Source organism: Scyliorhinus canicula, chromosome 1, assembly GCF_902713615.1.
Source record: "Scyliorhinus canicula chromosome 1, sScyCan1.1, whole genome shotgun sequence".
NCBI classification, from domain to species: domain Eukaryota; kingdom Metazoa; phylum Chordata; class Chondrichthyes; order Carcharhiniformes; family Scyliorhinidae; genus Scyliorhinus; species Scyliorhinus canicula.
In genome coordinates this window covers 214,353,229-214,374,635 of record NC_052146.1, presented here as the reverse complement: position 1 = coordinate 214,374,635, position 21,407 = coordinate 214,353,229, and positions in this window count along the sequence as shown.

The following is a 21,407-nucleotide window of genomic DNA, read 5'->3' as shown; positions in this document are numbered from 1 at the left end:
ATCAAATAAAAAGTGACCTGCAGCAAATTTTCATGGATTAAACGAGAAGTGTGATTCATTCGCACACTCACTCTGGAAAGGTCTATTGCTACTCCAATCACACAACACACAAACACAAGAAAGATACAATTAAAGACAGTAGTGCACTTCTACCAGTATTAGAACCAAACAGAATAGTTCACAGTTCACATGTTTTTGAGAGTCCAGGGAAGGGGTAAACTATTCCCACTCTGGAAATTAATTTCAGGTACGTTCAGTTGTCTCAGGTCAAAACCAGATTAACTGCAGGATTCCTTCGAAGTAAAGACTATTCAGCAGATCATATTGAGAGGCCCTGATGTTGTAACTGATGGTCCAATTTCTTACCGGAGAAATCGGAGCTGTTTCATGCTGGCAAAGGTTTTTAAAAAGTTTTATGACTTGCAGATCTTGAAAGGCAAAATTAGCACAGTTTTTCTATGCAGCTGTGATAATGTTGCTGATATTCTGCAGACTGGCTTGTCTCTCACTCTCTCTCAATTTTTGGATACAATTACAAAATTCGAGGGCAGTTTTGATCACATGATGAACGGGCATTGATACACCATGGAAGGCAAGTAATGGTCTTTCATAGTGACAAAGGAGTTTTAGTCACATAGCCAAAAGCCATTGATATACAATAAAAGGTAGATACTGTTTTTTAGCACTTCATTATAGATACTCAGTCTCAATAGCCCTTCTTGTTACATGGCAGACCAGGAGTCAGAGAGTCTGGGAGTTCATTATCCAGTGTTTGGAGTTAGCCCTGACAATAACAGGTGTGAGATTCCACCGAAGAGTGATGTTTAGGCAAGTCTATTTACTGGAAACCCCTGCCCTTTATAATCCAATTAGGATCATTCCAGAAGATTTGTTAAACTGTTGAAGTTGCAAACGGCAGTTTTTTTTCTTTATTTTTTGATGGGATGTGGGTGTCACTTGGCAAGTTCAGCCTTTGTAGCCAGACCCTAATTTCCCTTGAACTGAGTGGCCTTCGAGGACATTTCAGAGGGAAATTAAGAGTCAACTGCATTGCTGTGGATCTGGAGTCACGTGTAGGCCAGACCAGGTAAGGATGGCAGATGGCAGATTTCTTTCCCTCAAGGACACTGGTGAACCAGATGGTTTTTTACAACAATCAATCATTTTATGGCCTCCATTATGGGCACTAGCTTTCAATTCCAGATTTATTAATGAAAATCAAATCCCACCAGCTGCCTGCCTGCCTACCTTCACAGGCCGAACAACGAATATGGTCATTTGCAAGGGAGGACCATCCGAGATAATAGCCCAGAATTTTCCTCAGACTCAGGCACTGTTACATTACTGGATGTTTGACAGAAATTCCCTTCATGCCTCATCAATAAGGGGCAAGATTCTCCCTACCCGGCGGAGCGGGAGGTCCCGGTGGGATGGAGGGGCGTGAACCACTCCAGCGTCGGCCCACCCCAAAGGTGCAGAATCCTCTGCATCTTCAGGGGCTAGGCTGGCGCCGGAGTGGTTTGCGCCCCACCGGCTGGCATGGAAGGCCTTTGGCGCCACGCCAGCCGGGGCCGAAGGGACTTCGCCGGCCGGCGCGGGTCCGCGCATGCGTGGGAGTGCAACGGCGGCTGACGTCATCCCCGCGCATGCGCGCGGGGGGGGTTCACCTACGCGTTGGCCATCGCGGAGGCTGACACAGCCGACGCGTAGGAAAAGAGTGCCCCCACGGCACAGGCCCACCCGTGGATTGGTGGCCCCGATCGCAGGCCAGGCCATCGTGGGGGCACCCCCCGGGGCCAGATCGACCCGTGCCCCCCCAGGACCCCGGAGCCCGCCCGAGCCGCCAGGTCCCGCCGGTAAAGGTCCTAGTCTAATCTATGCTGGCGGGACTGGCAAAAAACCAGCGGGACTTCGGCCCACCACAGGTTGGAGAATCGCCGGGGGGGGGGCTGCTGCGAGCGGCCGCTGACCGGCGCAGTGCGATTCCCGCCCCTGCTGAATCTCCGGTGCTGGAGAATTCGGCAGACGGCGGGGGCGGGATTCACGCCGCCCCCCTCCCCCGGTGATTCTCCGACCCAGCGGGGGGGGGGGGTCGTAGAATCCTGCCCAAGATATGCACTTGCACCTCTGGTGAAATTACAGCATCAGGGTGGGAACAGCCATGATTTTTAAAAATTGTTAATTATTCTCTTAGACCAGATCAACTGATCATTCATTTAATCTGTCTACTCTTTTCAAAATAAGAAATTGAGGAGAAACCTCTTTATCCAGAGAGCGGTGAGAACATGGAAGTTGCCACCATAAGGCGTAGTTGAAGAGAAAAGCATCAGTTAAGTTAAGGAAAAGCTGTAAAATCAGATGGCCAGGAGCAGACTCATTGAAGTATAAACACCAACATACAGTGGATGAACCAAAAAGCCTGTTTCTGTGCTAATGTGAAATTAGCTGCCATATTATTTTCAAAGCAACTGTTAATGTGATTCCCCTTCAAGAATAATGAATTTTAAAGCACTTTGCGTTATCTAAGAAATGGGGTGTTATTATTGTTATGACCCAGGTGAGAACTGGTTCCCCTCGAATCAACTTCCTTGGCTCGACACGACAAAGGTTTAAATTTCTTTTTCATGTGGCTATACCTTTTCTAAATCCAAATGGAGTTTCCAGCCATTCTCAGCAGTGGGATTAAACACATGCAAACACACACACAGACAAACACGCACAAAAACACACACATGTACATACACACACAAACACGCAAAAAAACACACATGCACATCCACAAGCACACACAAACACACACGCAGACAGACACACAAAAAAACACACACATGTACATCCACAAGCACACACAAACACACACACAAACACACATAGACTCACACACACAAAACACACATATGTACATACACATACAAACACACGTACACGCACACACACATATACAAACACATACACGCACACACATATAGAAATACATATATGCACACACATGCACATACACACACACACATACACCCACATACATACCCATACATACACAAACACACACAGACACTCCGATAAAACAGTTTAAGAGTATATGGGGCTGGAACTCGAGTCCCCTAGCTACCTGTTTCTAAGCAGGGGGAGGCAGAGCGCCGCTCGCCGATGGCAGGATTCTCTATTCTCGCCACTGTGGGAATTTCTGTTGCTGTCAATGAGATTTCCCATTGAAGCCAACCCACACCACTGGGAAATTCAGTGGCGGAGTGTGCTGTTGGCTGGACCAGAGAATCCAGCCGCCAACAAACAGCTAGAGAATTTCACGGTTACGTGTCCATTAATTGTCCTTGTGGCGTAGAGTTTTAGACATTGTGACTGATTTGGCTTTGTTGGTTTTGTGGATGTGGTCAGATGTTGCAATTATTACAAGATCTATCTTTTGAAAGAGATGTCAAAATGAGGCACTTGCCTGCCCTGTTTAATGAATGTCAAAGATCCCGTGGCTGTACAGCCTGTCTTAAATCCATCCCTCAACCAATATCACCAGAAAACAGCCTATCACCTGATCATGATCTCATTGTTGTTTGTGGGAGCTTGCTGTGCATAAATTGGCCGTCATGCTTCCTGCATTCCAACAGTGACTGCACATAAAAGAAAATATTAATTTGGCAACAAAGTGTTTTGGGCGCATCCTGAAGTTTTGAAAGGCACCATAAATATAAGTCTTTCTTTATCACACAGTGCTAAGTGTGCCTGAGAGGATGAGCACAGGTAAAGATATTGTGGCATTTATTGACGCCTCTTGTATTACGTATGCAACAGTGGGAAGCAGAAAAATGTTGTGCAAATGTTCTAAGGGTAATGGATCTGGAATCAAAAGCAATTCCCTTCCACAAGATGCTCCATCCCTCGACCGGAAACAGTGCTATTAAATGAGAGGCTATTAGGGCTAATGACAATAATATTGCTGTTAGCGACGTTCAATATTACTTAGCTGATTAGAAGCATTTTTGATGTGATTCTCCAAAGTGTGATATGAACAATTTTGGACTTGATCAGTTCATCAAAATGAATGTTTACCATTTGAGCAGATCTAGGAAATACTCATCTCTAAGATTAGTGAACGTGTTTCAATAGTGTTCAGTTTAATTGTTTCCAGCCTAAGTTCAATTCTGAGTAGGGAGTTCAGCAAAGTACTGCCATATGTCACTGCTCGTTGATTCAGTCCTGCGCACATATTTTGCAAAAGATAGTAGTGAGATTGGAACAGAAAATAGAACAGTTCATACAGCCTTGGACAATGCGATCTTCTGAGATTATTACTGATGCTGCAGCACCACTTCATGCCATCACTCAGGTCAGACTGATACTTCGTGCTTCTAGTAATCCTGAGCCTGTGATACTCTTTTAACATTAAATATGATTCTACCCTCACCAACACCCTGACTGGTCATTTTGATCAGCCATATTGTAGATTCAGAAGGCAGGGACACCACCATCTTTGGGGTTATATCCCATGCGCAATGTTGTAGCTTCTCCCCTATGAGGAGAATGAGAATTTGGAAACCGATTTGTTTGTCCAGGCACTTCCCTGCCCTCAAGCATCCACCCTTGAAAGTAAAAAAAGAAATATTTCATTCATGTAGCATCATTCAGAACCACAGGATGCGTCAAAGAACTTTACAACCAATAAAATACTTCTGAAGTAGTGCCACTGTTGTAATGGAGGGTATGAGGCAGCCAATTAGCGCACAGCAAGCTCCCACAATACGATAATGACCAGATGTGATGTTGGTTGAGGGATAAATATTGGCCAGGATTAACTTGCCTGATCTTCTTTGATGAAAGCAACTGGATGTTTTTGATCGACCTGGGAGGGCAGGTAGGGCCTCCAGTTAACATTCCATTGGAGGGGTGGCACCTGGTGTTGCAGCAGTCTTTCAATACTGCACTGGAGTGCCAGCCTTGATTTGCATCCTCAAGTCTCCAGATTGGGACTCGGACACACAGCCTTCTACCTTAGTGGACAGGGTGCTACCAACTGAGCTATGGGGGTGGGGGGGGGGGGGGGGGGGGGGGGGGAATTCTCCAATTACTTTGTTACCGGCCCAAATCCTGCTATGTCGAGAGAATAGCGGGAGAGCCTGTAAACGGGATTTGTGCCAGGTGCTGAACAGTGCGCAATGCTCCTGGCCTGTTGTATCTAATGTAATCTGGTTCAAACCCAGCAAGAGCGTAAATCAGGTCAGCATATTTAAATTGACATTTAAGCATGGCAGGACATTTTTAAACCAAATTATTCCGGCTTCCGGTATTCTCCCCTCTGCCAGCTCAGTGTGAAGCCGGTGGGAATCACTACTGGTCTCCACCACCAGAGACCAAACATGATGACCATGCCGGGGGGCTCTGAGGACATTGCAGCATCTGGGTGCCATGGGTGCATGGCACTGTCCCCTGGCACCCGTGCAATTCCAGGTTGACACTGCCACGTTGACAATGGCAAGGGCCGGGGCCTGAAGGGGGTGGGGCCTGAAGGGGTGGGGCCTAAAAGGGGTGGGGCCTGAAGGGGGTGGGGCCTGAAAGGGGTGGGGCCTGAAGGGGGCATGCAGGGATGGCATTTGGTGACCTCAAAGCGGGGGTGTCACTCACCGGGGGCGGGGGGGGGGGGCACTGGCACCAGCGAATGGTGGAGGGGCCTGATACCGGTGAGAAGTCTGAAGGGATATCCATTGGGAGGGCACTGAGGCCCGATGTCAGCAATTCATGTTGGGGAGTGGGAGAGGGGGTTAATGACAATGAGGATGGTGAGTGGGGGGGTCACTGACGCACTGATAAAGGTGATGTTGCGGAGGTGGGGGCAGGGGTGCCTTTATTGTCAATTTGAGATCGGCCATCCTTAATTATCACGTCCCAGTCTCTGTGAATCTGGGCTTGCTGGTATGTTTAGGCCCCATCCCTCTCAGTGCTGGTACAAATCACGCTCCCTCCAAAAAAATGACTTAAGTGCGAGAGGATTGCGATGGGCATCATGATGGAACAGCCGAAGCGATTTACGTCGATTTTCTCGCACAAACACTTGGTAATTTTTTGGGAGAATTCTTCCCATGCTTGATATCTTGGTGGCTCCTTGGCCACTCTTCCTTATGGATGCTTCAGCTCATTTTCTAATAGCAGTTGGGCTGATGCTTTTTTTCTTGCACTCGTCAGAACACTTCACAAGAATGCCAGTATAAGGGGAAAACAACAATTTACACTGTTTGAGAAGAGCATGCTGATTGGTTGGCAAATGGATTCCGATTACTAGAGCCATTGCCATGGACAATGCACCAGGTGATGACAACTGACAGACAACTGCCAAGCATAACTTGAAATTTAAACCAGACAGCCTGACCCTGATTTATCAAGACATTGTCCTGGGGAACGAATAAGTGAATGGCTGTTTCAAATAGCTAGTTGGGGTAACATTGCTCTTCTCTGGTTCTTTGGAATTGTTGGGTGATAGGAAAGGTATTAAAGTGGCAGAAAATGTATCAAAAGAAGGTCAAGAATATTTATTTTGGTACATGAGAATAAAATATCTCATTGGTTGGCAGCTCTCCAATCTCTGCCGCAACACTGCTGCAGTGGACAGAAGGAGAAATGCGGGAGGATATCAAAGCCTAAGTCTGGGCAGCGGAGGTCCAAGGTAAATACATAAGGTCCCAGGGAAGAGAGGGAAGGTCTGGAAGGGCACGAGGGGGATGATTTGGTACTTTGGGGAGAGGCCGGGGTGGGGGGGGGGGGGGGGGGGGTGGGTTAGGAGGGTGTAGGGGAGGGCGTTTCAGAGGCTGCTGGACCTTAAGGGGCAAGGGTGGATTTCCTGTCTGAGACATTGCCCGCCTCAGTGTAAAATGGTTGTGTGTCCAGTGGCAGGATGGGTGTTGGGGATGGTGGGGGGGGGGGGGGGGGGGTGGGGTGACGACAGAACCTGTGCCTTCACTTTCATGCTGCCCACCCCCCCCCCCCCCCCCCACCAAAGAAAACCCTCGGCGGTGGAGCGTAAAATTCTAGCCCATGTTTCACTTCACATCTCAGTCATAGCTGTGGTTTCTCGAAGTGAAGTTTGCAATTGTGTGTCAAAGATTACTAAATTAGGGGGCCTGCAAGAGGAAATAGACCACCAAAAGAATTAGCGAATATCCATTTAGATCAGTGGAGATAGGAAACCGCATCCTGATTACAGTATCGCTGAATCTGGATGCAGACTTGCTATGAGGATGCCGGTGAAAGGAAGACATTAGGCCATGGAGATCAGATGCACAAAGTAATAAAGAATTGTCCATCCTTAAGGCATTAAGTACACTGGTCTGAGATAGACTTAAACGCCAGGTTCCAAGGTGAATGATTAATTAATAGGCAATACCCAAGATGTAATCAAAAACTATTACATTTCATTTAAATTCACAATAATTATTATTTGCTTTATTATGAAATGGTAAATCTCCGAAGAAAAAGTGAAAGAATTGCACACATCATAGATCATAGAATTTATAGTGCAGAAGGAGGCCAGTCAGCCCATTGAGTCTGCACCGGCTCTTGGAAAGAGCACCCTACCCAAGGTCAACACCTCCACCCTGTCCCCATAACCCAGTAACCCGACCCAACACTAAGGGCAATTTTGGACACTAAGGGCAATTTAACATGACCAATCCACCTAACCTGCACATCTTTGGACTGTGGGAGGAAACCGGAGCACCCGGAGGAAACCCATGCACACACGGAGAGAATGTGCACACTCCGCACAGTGAACCAAGCCGGGAATCGAACCTGGGACCCTGGAGCTGTGAAGCAATCGTGCTAACCACCATGCTTCCGTGCTGCACAAAACTACCGCGTTATTGTCAGAAACATGATTTACTGGGGCTTGTTTCCATGAAAGGCCTGAAGAATGCTTTCTTCTCTGGGAAGTACATATTGCGGAAAGGGATGCAAGTGTGAGTAATTGTTTTGTTCTCTACTCATTGTCCTGGGTTTTCCAGGGCTTTGAGGGGGCTGTAGTGCTAGCAGCAGAGACAGGCAAAGCATTGCCATGTAATGAGCAGGGTCAGGGTCATCGCCACTCCTCTAACTCATTTCTTTTCATTGATGCCAAATTTTGAGGGACATGCAGAAGAAGTTTTCATCCCTGTACAATCTGGGAGCAGTCACTAGCTGCCGAACACTAGTTGTTCTTTTTTTCCCATAATAGGACACTGGGGAATTTCGACAGCCCCTGGAGGCCTTCTAATTACTATTTTATAGCAACAGCTAGAGGCTTCTCCAGGAGCCCTGCCAATGGGCGCACCTTTCTGTGGAAGCTTCCTGGCCATTTACTAACAACGATAACAGATTAAGTAAAATCACATCATTAAATTGGAATATATGGGGACTCCCAGTAGCAACATGGAAGTGGAGGTCGCACGTTGAGTGGCTCCTGCTGGACTTTCGATTTTTGGCTCTTTTCGTCCAGATTTTGGGTAGAATTTTATATGAGTGATTGTTAGAACAGTTGCGGCAACCAAAGGATGTTGAAATCCCAGAAAAAGAGCCCGGGAAGAAAGGGTGTGAATGATAGTTCACTGACGAATTCGGTGGGGAGTTCAGTGGGAGGAAAGATAGCGGGAGAAAGCTTGCAGGGTGGGGCAGTTCTCATAACAATGGATAAGCTGGCCGAAGTGATGGTGCGGGAGTTTGAGCGCCTGTTTTCCAAGCACTTTGATAGGCATCAAAGGAGATGATGGCCTCACTCAACGAGCGGATGGATGAAACTTTGCCCAGGGAAAGGAAGCTTTGGCAAAGACATTGATGGAGGTGCGGGAGGAAGCAGGGGTGTTGATTTGGGATTTGTTTCTTCTTGTTTTGAGGGATTATTGTGTTGAGAATTTGGAAGGCTTGGGGGTGGAGGGGGGGCTTTGCTTTGGTTTCCTTTTTGATTTTGGGGGTGTGTGTTCTGGCAGGGGCCACCTCGCCAGTAAACGTGCATTGGCTAGTGAATGGGAGCGAGGTGGGGGGAGGGGTCATGGTCATAGGAACCTGTCTGAACAGGTTTCGATGGGGCTGGGAGGTTTGAATGGACAGCACGGTAGCACAGTGGTCAGCACAGTTGCTTCATAGCTCCAGGGTCCCGGGTTCGATTCTGTGCTTGGGTGACTGTACGGAGTCTGCACATTCTCTCCCTGTCTACGTGGGTTTCCTCCGGGTGCTCCGGTTTCCTCCCACAGTCCAAAGATGTGCAGGGTAGATGGATTGGCCATGCTAAATTGCCCTGAGTGTCCAAAAAAAAAGATTCACTGGGGTTACTGGGTTACGGGGAGAGGGTGGACGTGTGGGTTTAAGTAGGGTGCTCTTTCCAAGAGCTGGTGCAGACTCGATGGGCTGAATGGCCTCAATCTGCACTGTATATTCTGTGATTCTATGAATGGCGGGGAGATGGGGACGATACTGGAAGAAGTGGTTTCGAGAGGAAGTGGCTAGAAGCATTCTGGGAAGGGGCGGGGGTGGGGGAGGTGGCTGATGGTGACTAGGGGTAGGGTTGGGTCCAGCCTGGCAGGGCCAGGAATAAAGGTTATGACTAAGAGGAGGGGGGGGGGGGGAGGGGGGGGGGGATGAGAGACCTCTGGTCTGTTTGGTAATGTGGAACGTGCAAGGTCTGGGGAACCAGTGAAGCGAGCGAGAGCTTTCTCACATTTGAAGAGCTCGAAAGCCAGCATGATGCTGCTGCATGAGACCCACCTGAGGGTGAAAGACCAGGTGAGGCTTCGGAAGGGTTGGGTGAGTTAGGTGTTCCACTTGGGCTTTGATAGTAGGGCCTGGGGAAATGGGGAAATAGAGATATTGGTGGGTAAGAGAGGGAAGTGGAGACGTTGGTGGTTGACCAGGGTGGCAGTATATAGTAACGGGCGCTTTTGAGAGGAGGTTGGTGGCGCTGGTTAGCGTATATGCCCCAAATTCGGACGATATAAAGTTTTTGAAGAAGATGTTGGTTGCCACACCGAATTTGGATCCGCACCAGTTAATACTGGGTTGGGGAGGGGGGGAGGGGGCTTGAATATAGTACTGAATCCAAAAGTAGATAGGTCCAAACCACGTTCACTGACCCCCTTGGTGGGGTGGGGGGGCAAAGGTGTTGGCTGCGTTTATGGGGGAGGTGAGTGGGGCGGACCCATGGAGATTTCTGCATCCATGGGACAGGGAGTATTCATTCTTTTCGCCAGTACACAATGTGTATTCAAGAATTGACTTTTTTTTATATTGGGGAAGCTGCTGTTGGCCGGGGTGAGGAAAGCAGAATACTCGGCGATTGTTATCTCCGACCATGCTCCACATTGGAGAGGGGCCAACACAGAGTCCTTTGTGGAGGTTGCATTTGAGGCTGTTGATGGACATAACCGTTTGTGCAAAGATGGGAAAGGTGGTTGAGGATTATGTGGGATTTAAGAGGAATGGGGAGGTTTCGCTGACAGCGGTGTGGGAAGCGTTGAAGGCGGTAGTAAGGGGTGAGATCATTTTGTTTAAGGCTCAGGTGGACAGGCAAGCAAGAGAGGAGCAGCAGCGGTTGGTAGTAGAAACTTTAGAGGTGGAAAGTATGCAGAGAATCCGACCCCGGATCTTCTGGTGAGGAGAAAGGAATAATAGGCAAGGTTAGACCTTCAGTCCACTTGAAAAGGCAGTTGGACAGTTGAGGCTGTGAAGGGGGCTGTGCATAAGTATGGGGAGAAGGCCAGCCGCTTGCTTGCAGGCCAGCTCCATCGGCAGGCGGCTGCAAGAGGGATTGTTTGGGTCTGAGTTGGGGCGGGGTGTTAGTGGTAGCACCAGAGCAGGTGAACAAGGCATTTGAGCTGGTTTATAAAATGATGCATAGCTCGGAGACTCTGGAGGATGAGTCCGACGTGAGGGTGTTTTTGGGGCAGTTGAAGTGTCCTAAAGTAGAAAGGAGGAAAGGGCAGGGTGGGAAGAGCCAGTGGGGGTGGAAGAGGTGCAGGTGGCAATAGGGAGGATGGGTAAGGCACTGGGGCAAGATGGATTCTCACTGGAGTTTTATAAAATGTTTTGGATAAACTGGCACCACTGTTGGTGGAGATGTTTGAGGACGCGGTGGCTAAGGGGACACTGCCAGAGACGATGGTACTGGCATCCATTTAATTTCTGCTAAAGATGTACAAGGACCCGGTGGAGTGTGGGTCATTAAGGCCAATGTTGAATGTGGATGCCAAGTGCTGCCACTTATGTTGGAAGAGTGCCTCGAAAAGGTGATTGGGGAGGATCAGACGGGGTTCGTAAAGGGCAGGCAGTTGACGTCGAGCATGCGACAGTTGTTTAATGTGGTGCTTTCTCCGGCAGAAGGGAGGGACTTGGAGGTGGTGGTGGCACTGGATGCGGAGAAGGTGTTTGATCGGATGAAGTGGAGCTTTTTGTTTGCAGTGTTGGAGGGATTTGGGATTAGGTCCATGTTTCAGGCGTGGGTTGAATTTCTGTATAAGGAACCGAAGACGAGTGTGCTCACGAATGAGGTGAATTTGGGGTACTTTCCGTTACAGAGGGGAACAAGGCATGGGGTGCCCATGTTTCCCGTCCTGTTTGCGCTGCTGATAGAGCCCTTGGCCATAGTGCTGAGGTGCTCGGATAAATGGAGGGTGATACGGGTGGGGTTGGGTGTTAGGTTTATGGTGGAGCATAAGGTATCTCTGTATGCTGATGATCTGCTGTTGTATAATCTCCAACTTGGGCTCTTCGTGGGACTGCTTAGGAGATCTGGGCTTTTACATGCTGGAAGTTCAATTTGGAAAAGAGTGAGTGTTTTGTGGTGTCTGTCATGTTAGGAACACTGGTCTAACACTGGCTGCAACTGAATGCAGATTAGATCAGAAAGATACTCCAGACCTTGAAGTTAGTTCAATCATGTTTATTGAACTAATATCAGTTAGCACAGTTCTCTGTGAGTTCGACTCTCTGCTAACTTAAGTGTGGTTACTCTGCCTGACTGAACCAGACTAGCTCTTAGCTACGTGGTGGAGGTGTGAGATTGTAACAACACCCTTGACTGACTCTCTAGATGTTCATCAGTGGAAAGAGGCGGAGTGTGAGTGCCTCGTGTCTTTTATAGTCAGATCCCACCCCTGAGTGTCCTGCCTGCTTATTGGTCATGTCCTGTTCTCTGTGTCCATTAGCTGCTTGTCTGTATATCATTATGTGTGTGTGCGCCTGCATATCATGACAGTGTCTTCTTCAGGGCGGGTGTCGGTTTGGGGGGGTTGCCGTTTCAGGTGGCAACTACCCACTTCAGGCACTTGGGAATTCAGGTGGCTCAGGATTGGGCCCGGCTCCATACATTGAATTTTATGACTCTGGTGGGTAGGGTCCAGATGGATTTATAGAGATGGGACAGCCTTCCACTATCATCGGCAAGCCGGGTACAGGCGATTAAGGTGGATATTTTGCCATGGTTTTATTTTACATTCAGTGCCTACCAGTCTTTTTGTCGAAAACATTTTTTATGGGGTGGAACGGTTGATTTTGTTGTGGTTTTGTTTGTGTGAGCAGGTAAGGAGGCAAGGAGGACGCTTCTTTAGAGCGGCGAGCCTGGCCCTTCTAAACCTGCTGTACTATTATTGTGCAGGGAACGCTGAGAAGATGTGGGGCTGGAGCAGGGAGCCGGATGCTTTGTGGGTGAGGATGGAGACAGGCTCTTGTAAGGGGTTGGGGTTGCGGGTGCTGGCAATTGCCCCATGGAAATATTCGGGGGAGTCCAGTAGTAGTGGCCATGAAGGCAGTTTCGACAGCACTTTAGGTTATGGGTGGGGTTGAAGTTGATGCTGATCCAAGGGAACCATGGGCTGTATTCTCTGTTTCAGGGACTATGCCCCATGCCGTCGTGAAAACTGTGGTCTTTTACGCCAGAAAAACGGCGTCAAAATGCCACAGATTCACAGCCTTGCACGGGGCCAGCAGGCAGCTGCCATGGAGCTCACAGTGTTCCAGCTGCCGATATGGCCCCCCACACTTCCGGGTCAGAGGCCTCGCATGCGCGTGGCGGCCTCCAGCGGCCATGCCGTGCTCCATGGTGCACTCAGACACCGGACCTGGACCGCTAAAATAGTGCCTCTGATCGGCCCCTCGCCCAACCCGGACCGCCCACACAATAAAAGCCCAGTCCCGAATGAGGCCCCCCTGCCCTCTGATCGATCCGCCCCCGACTGTGGCGGCCGCAGAATGAGTCCGCAGCCACCTCACGAGTATCCTGAACGGTGGGCCATGATTGGCCCACACCGTCGGGAATTTGGCCAGTCGGGGGCGGAGAATAGCGGGACGGGCCTCAGGCAATGGCCTCCAGATAATTGCCGCGGCTTACTCCCCGAGTACACTGCTTTTCGGGGGGTGGGGGGGGGGGGGGTATCGAGAATTGTATTTGGAAAAGGTGAAATTTGCTTTGAGGGGGGCGAGTGAGGGTTCCACCAGAGATGGGGTTTGTTTGTACTACATTTCTAGGAGCTGGTTACTGTCAGCTGTTAAGGGGGAGGAGGGGCAAAGTGGGGTGTTTGGTTGAGGTTACGGCGGTGGGGTTGGTGTGGTTGGTGTGTATTTATTCTTTGCTATGTTGTGTGTTTAAAATGTTACAAAATCAAAAACTTGAATAAAAATATTTTTAAAAAAGGAGTATTTGGGAGGAGGCTATTCATTCACTTGAAACTGTTTCACCAATAAGATCAAAGTCGATCTATATTGTGACGCCATCCATGTGCCTTGTCTCCACAAACAAAACATCTTTTTGCTGAGAAAAGAGACATGCTGTCAAAGTTTTACATCTTGCAGTCATCAGGACAGCTCACAAGAAATTGCCAACAGTAAAGGGGAACAACAATTTATATTTAATGAAAAGAGAGTACTGATTGATTGGCAAATGGTGGAAGCATTGTCATGGAATCTATGGAGCACTGAAAACGAAATTAAGATTATCAGTCAGGCTCAACGTGTGGCTCACTTATGCATGCTAAAAGCCACATATATTCACACAGAGGGCCCTGTCCTTTGCAAACAGAAGGAACATGCCCACACTTTGCATCTTTTAATAAGAACAATAATCTTTATTATTGTCACAAGTAGGCTTACATTAACACTGCAATGAAATTACTGTGAAAGGCCCCTAGTCACCACACTCCGGCGCCCTTTTGGGTACACCAATTCAGAATGACCAATTCACCTAACGAGAATGTCTTTTGCAGGGGTGGGCAAACTACGGCCCGCGGGCCGCATGCGGCCCGCCAAAGGTCTTTATGCGGCCCACCAAGATCAAGTCATCAAAAAAAAAAAAATTTTTTTTTTAAATTTTCTTTTTTTAAAATAATTTTTTTTTTAAAAATAAGGTTAATTGGGGGGGGGGGCTGTTGGGTTATTGGTATAGGGTGGATACGTTGACTTGAGTAGGGTGATCATTGCTCAGCACAACATCGAGGGCCGAAGGGCCTGTTCTGTGCTGTACTGTTCTATGTTCTATGTTCTATATGAGGCGCCCAGAATCATAACCGGGTGAAGCGCCATTTTTGAAAAGTAGAGAAAAAGAGGGCTAAAGGCAGGATGCCGCTGGGGGAAGCGCTAGGTATATGCCGCACGCTAATTGGTTACAACCGGGACTATTAATTAATATACTATGCGGCCCTTTAAAATTGTGAATTTCTGAATGTGGCCCTTGCACAGAAAAGTTTGCCCACCCCTGGTCTTTTGGGACTTGTGGGAGGAAACCGGAGCACCCGGAGGAAACCCACGCCGACATAGGGAGAACATGCAGACGCCGCACAGACAGTGACCCAAGCCAGGAATCGAACCTGGGACCCTGGCGCTGTAAGCAACAGTGCTAACCACTGCCGCCATATAGAATGCTTGAGGAATAGTCACTTCCTGGTACATTTCCAAGGGCAATGACCTGACCAATCAGAGTCGACGTGTCCACTTTGAATTTGCATAAAGCTGGATAGTTTACTGTTCCATGCTGAATTCTGTATAGCAACGCCTCCACCAATCAGAGACCACTTGCCAACCATACTACACTCTCTCCTCATGCAGTATAACGTGTTGTTTCCCTGTTCCAGTTGGAAATTTCTTGTGTGCAGGCCTGATGACTGCAGGATTAGAACATAGAACATAGAACAGTACAGCACAGAACAGGCCCTTCGGCCCTCGATGTTGTGCCGAGCAATGATCACCCTACTCAAACCCACGTATCCACCCTATACCCGTAACCCAACAACCCGCCCCCCCCCCCCCCCCCCCCCCCCCCCCTAACCTTACTTTTTAGGACACTACGGGCAATTTAGCATGGCCAATCCACCTAACCCGCACATCTTTGGACTGTGGGAGGAAACCGGAGCGCCCGGAGGAAACCCACGCACACACGGGGAGGACGTGCAGACTCCGCACAGACAGTGACCCAGATTAAAAGATTTGACAGCATATCTCTTTTTTTCAGCAATACTCATGTCCTGTGCTACTGTTTTTGAAGTGCATCTTCTATTAGGTGTGCTTATTTGTTGCCTCCTGCCTCTGATCCTGCCACTTAGAAACTCTTAGATTAAAACTGGGGAGAAATCATGAGGACTCAATAGATACAGGGGACCACATCGTTGATGACTTTGTCTCCATTGCACAGCATCTGAACATTCCTACAATTAAATTCTTTCCTATTCTGCAGTCAAACTTTGTTCTGCTAATTGTAACGTATGTGCAGCCTTTGAAAAAAAGACACAAGTTGGCTACATCAAAAGAATCCTCTCTTCTGATGCCCTACTCACACGATTAGGGAAATTGAATATCCTGTTGGATCCAGCCCTACTGACCCAGAGAACTCTCAGCTGCATGACATGCATGCCTATCTGCTATGACACCTACAAGAGCTTGAGATCAGCCAGTACCATTGAAGGTGGGTGGAGTTGTCTCTTTCAGTGCCATTGGCATTGAACATTCACTGGGGAGCTGACAGTTTAGATTCACCTTTAACTCATCACCTGTCTGACAGGCTCAGAAATGTAATACTGGACCAAGAAATACAAGACACTGACATTGAAGTAAAGGATATCTTGCGGGCTCTATTTATTTCCTACTGTGTTTAGCAACAAATAAGCTTTTAGTGGGCCTGTCGAAGGTTGTGATGGAAGTTGAATTCTCTGTTTTGTTTGTAGTTAGCGCCAGGTAAACTTAAATTCCAATTGATAAAGGTATTGGAAGCATCAAACCCATACGGTAACATGTGCACTAAGGTTTTAGGCATTTTTTCTCATCATTGATTAACACAAATCATACCCAATGGATCAACAGGACAGCAACCATTTAGAGCAAATGATGGTGATTTCAAGGAACTGTTGAACATGCTGGTACAGCAAAGGCTATGGGCCCTGACAACATTCAGTCTCTAGTATTGAAAAGATAGATCCATAGAATCCTTACAGTGCAGATGGAGGCCATTAGGTCCATCAAGTCTGCACCAGCTCTTGGAAAGAGCACCTCACTTCACCCTCTCCCCATAACCCAGATGTGCTCCAGAACTAGCCGTGTCCCTAGACAAGCTATTCTGGTACAGTTATAACACTGGCATCTACACAACAAAGTGGAATATTACTCAGGTGTATCCAGGGCAGCACGGTAGCACATGTGGCTAGCACTGTGGCTTCACAGCACCAGGGTCCCAGGTTGAATTCCCCACTGGGTCACTGTCTGTGCGGAGTCTGCACGTTCTCCCCGTGTCTGCGTGGGTTTCCTCCGGGTGCTCCGGTTTCCTCGCACAGTCCAAAGACGTGCAGGTTAGGTGGATTGGCCATGCTAAATTGCCCTTAGTGTCCAAAAAGGTTAGGAGGGGTTATTAGGTTACGGGAATAGGGTGGAAGTGAGGGCTTAAGTGGGTCGGTGCAGACTCCATGGACTGAATGGCTTCCTTCTGCACTGTATGTTCTGTATGTTCTATGTTCTGTCCATAGGTAGCAGGAACAACCCAATCCAGTAAATTATTAACGTATCAGTCTATTCTCAATCATCATCAGAGGAGGACTTCCAGTGGCGGCTACGAAGGAGTAAGTCGCACATTAGGTGGCTCTCGCTCGGGTCGGATTTTTGAACCTTTTCCCCTGATTTTCTACCGGACTTCAACTGCAAAACTGAAGACAGAGGCAATTGTGTACTGAATTCCCACATCGGTGCATGGAGAGAAGGACTAGAAATGCTTGAAAAGGCAGAAACAGGTAGACAGAGAAGGCTTCGGCTGAAGCTGCAGTGGGAGACAGCATGGTGGAGGACCGGACCTCTGGCTTGTCGACCCAGTGGTCAACGGAGCAGCTGAGTTATTCAGGAAGTTATTCAGGAAGGCTTTGCTAAGCAGAAACGCGACTGCTTGGACCCAATAAAAGAGTTGATTGAGCGGTTGGAGCTTAGATTGGATGCCCAAGATTGGGTGATCCAGAAGGTTGAGAAGGCGCTGGCTGAGCAGGAGGAACATCAAACTGCAGTGGAGTTGGAGGTGGGGATGCTGAGAGACCACCAGAAGAAGCTCCTGGAGAAGGTGGAGGACCTAGAAAATAGGTCGCGCCAGCAGAACTTCAGAATCGTTGGGCTCCCGGAGGGGTCTGAAGGAGCAGACGCTGGGGCATACATCGCAGATATGTTTGAGAAGCTGCTGGGGTTTATCAAAGGGGTTGGGTTACAGAGTGTTGTTACTAGGGGGGGGGGAAATGTTCTGCTGACGAGGGAGGGACTTGGGCCAAGGGACAGAGAGGAAGTTGGGGGCAGAGCGTGCCTGGAGGCGGGCCCAAAAAGGGGGATGGCTGATTGGTAAAGGGGGGGGGGGCAATGAGCCCCCCAACTAGGCTGATCACCTGGAATGTTCAAGGGTTAAATCGGCCGGTCAAGAGGGCACATGTGTTCGCGCATCTTAGGGGACTGAAGGTGGACGTAGTAATGTTGCAAGAGACGCACTTTAGAGTAATTGACCAGATTAGATTGAGGAAAGGTTGGGTCAGTCAGGTCTTTCACACGGGACTGGATTCAAAGACCAGAGGGGTCGCAATCCTTATCAATAAGCGGGTGATGTTTGAGGCGGGTAGAATAGTTTCTGATGTGGGAGGTTGGTACATTATGGTCAGTGGGAAACTGGAGGGGGTACAGGTGTTATTGGTAAATGAGTATGTTCCAAATTGGGGTGATGTGGACTTTATAAAGAGGATGTTGGGGAAGATACCGGACCTGGACTCGCACAGGTTGATCATGGGAGGGGACTTCAACAGTTATTGACCCTGGCTTGGACCGGTCAAGCTTGAAAACAGGCAGGGTGCCAGCAATGGCAAAGGGACTAAAAGGGTTCACGGAGCAGATGGGGGGGGGGGGGGGTGGATCAATGAAGATTTGGGCAGCCGAGGGTGAAAGAGTTTTTCTACTCACACGTGCATAAAGTGTACTCCCGGATGGGTGGTGGACACGGGGTACTCGCCGATTACAATCTCAGACCATGCTCCGCACTGGGTTAACCTGCAGGTTAGTAAAGACAGTAACTAAAGCCTGCAACTGTGGGAAAAGCTGTTGTTGGCTTAGGCCGCACGGTGGCACAGTGGTTGGCACTGCTGCCAGACAGGGCCAGGGACCCAGGTTCAATTCTGGCCTTGTCTGTGTGGAGTCTGCACATTCTCCCCATGTCTGCGTGGGTTTTCTCCGGATGCTCCGGTTTCCTCCCAAAATCCAAAGATGTGCAGGTAAGGTGGTGATGGAGTCTAGTTTTATTTCTAGTTTCATTCATATAGGGGCTAGTTGAATGCATAAAACTAATAAAATATTAAAAGAGTCTTGACTGTGGGAACCCAGTCATTTTCTCATACAATGAATTAACCATTGTATTCCATTGTATTCAGTACTGAGAATGGAGTGTTTTTTGTGTAATCAACTAATCAATTTTTGTTCGATCTCCGGCAAACTATGAAACATGAAAAAGTGTGAGAAAACATATCCAGTGTTTTTCCTAAGATTGCACATGCAAAAGCTAAACTAGTTTTGATAGGCACCAATCAACCAAGTAATGTCCAATGTTTGATTATCAAGTTATCCTCTGGGTGGAATGGTGGCGCAGTGATTACCACTGCTGCCTCACAGTATTGAGGTCCCAGGTTCGATCCCGGCCCCGGGTCACCGTCCGTGTGGAGTCTGCACATTCTCCCCGTGTCTGCGTGGGTCTCACCCTCACAACCCAAAGATGTGCTAAATTGCCCCTTAATTGGAAGAAAAAAGAATTGGGTACTCTAAATTTATTTGGAAAAACAAAAAACAAGTTACCCTGTAAGTAACAGACATTAATTTGAACAAACCGGATAGACCCAGCTAACAATTGGAAGCCAATGAACGCAAATGAGGGGTTAAACCAGAGATAAGAATTCCTTAAAGAAAGGACCTCGTGGTCAAGGATCTTTGTTCCTGAATCCTTGAATCATCTATCTGTTTGTGTTTAGTGATTTATTTTGTGCTTAAGCTTTTGCCATGTGCTTGACTTTTATATATTGTTTGATATTTTGTTTCTGAGTTTTATTCAGTTCCTGTTTAAGAGTATGCCAGTGGGTAACTAACAATAAAGTTATATTTTTGACACCTCCAAAAAAAAAAGTAAAGACAGTAACCAGCACCCGCACTGGAGGTTGGATGTGGGACTTTTGGCTGATGAAGGGGTGTGCGTGTGGCTGAGGAAATGTATTCAGAACTACCTGCAGGTCAACGACACAGGGGAAACTTCAGCAGCAATGGTGTGGGAAGCACTGAAGCACAGAGGGGAGCTGATCTTGATACGGGCCCATAGGGAGAAGGTGGACAGGGCAGAGACGGACTGACTGGTTAAGGAGATACTACAGATCGACAGGAGGTATGCGGAGACCCCAGAGGCAGGGCTTTTAAGGGAACGGCGGAGGCTACAGATGGAGTTTGGCTTGTTAACCACAGGGAGGGCGGTGGAGCAGCTGAGAAAGGCGAGGGGGGTGATCTATGAGTATGGAGAGAAGGCCAGCAGAATGTTTGCACAGCAGCGTAGAAAGACGGAGGCAGCCAGGGAGATAGGGAAACTAAATGACGGAGATGGGAACCTGGTTGGAGATTCAGCAGGGGTAAATAAGGCATTTAGGGATTTCTACAGTAGGCTGTCTAGGCCGGAACCCCCTACGGGGCCGGAGGGTGTGAGGCACTTCTTTCCCAAAGATGGACGAGGAGCTGGTAGAAGGCTGGGGGGCCCGATCGGGTTGGAAGAGATAGTGGAGGGTCTGAAGGCCATGCAGCTGGGTAAAGCCCCAGGGCCGGACGGATACCCAGTGGAGTTTAATGAAATGTTCTCTGGGATATTGGGGCCGTGTTGATGAGGAGGTTCAATGAGAGAAAGAGGGGTGCTTCCCCCGACGATGTCACAGGCCATGATTTCACTGATTCTGAAGCGGGACAAGAACCCGGAGCTGTGTGGGTCCGACAGGCCGATATCCCTGTTGAATGTGGGCTCCAAACTACTGGCCAAAATTCTGTCCTCCAGGATTGAGGATTGAGTTCCGGACGTTATTGGGGAGGACCAGACGGGGTTTGTTAAGGTCAGGCAGTTGGTGGCCAATGTAAAAAGGTTGTTAAATGTGATCATGATGCCCCCGGAAGGTAGGGAGGTGGAGGTCGTGATCGCAATGGATGCAGAAAAAGCTTTTGATCGGTTAGAATGGGATTATCTGTGGGAGGTACTGAGACGGTTCGGATTTGGGCGGGGCTTTATTGACTGGGTCAGGTTGCTGTATCAGGCTCCTGTGGCAAGTGTATGGATGAATACAACAACATCGAACTATTGTAGACTGCATTGGATTGGATTGGATTGGATTTATTTATTGTCACGTGTACCGAGGTACAATGAAAAGTATTTTTCTGCGAGCAGCTCAACAGATCATTAAGTACATGGAAAGAAAAGGGAATAAAAGAAAATACATAATAGGGCAACACAAGGTATACAATGTAATTACATAAGCACCTGCATCGGCTGAAGCATACAGGGTCTAGTGTTAATGAGGTCAGTCCATAAGAGGGTCATTTAGGAGTCTGGTAACAGTGGGGAAGAAGCTATTTTTGAGTCTGTTCATGCGTGTTCTCAGACTTCTATATCTCCTGCCCGATGGGAGAAGTTGGAAGAGTGAGTAAGCCGGGTAGGAGGGGTCTTTGATTATGCTGCCCGCTTTCCCCAGGCAGTGGGAGGTGTAAATGGAGTCAATGGATGGGAGGCAGGTTCGTGTGATGGACTGGGCGGTGTTCACAACTCTCTGAAGTTTCTTGCGGTCCTGGGCCGAGCAGTTGCCATACCAGGCTGTGATGCAGCCAGATAGGATGCTTTCTATAGCGCATCTGTAAAAGTTGGTAAGGGTTAATGTGAACATGCCGAA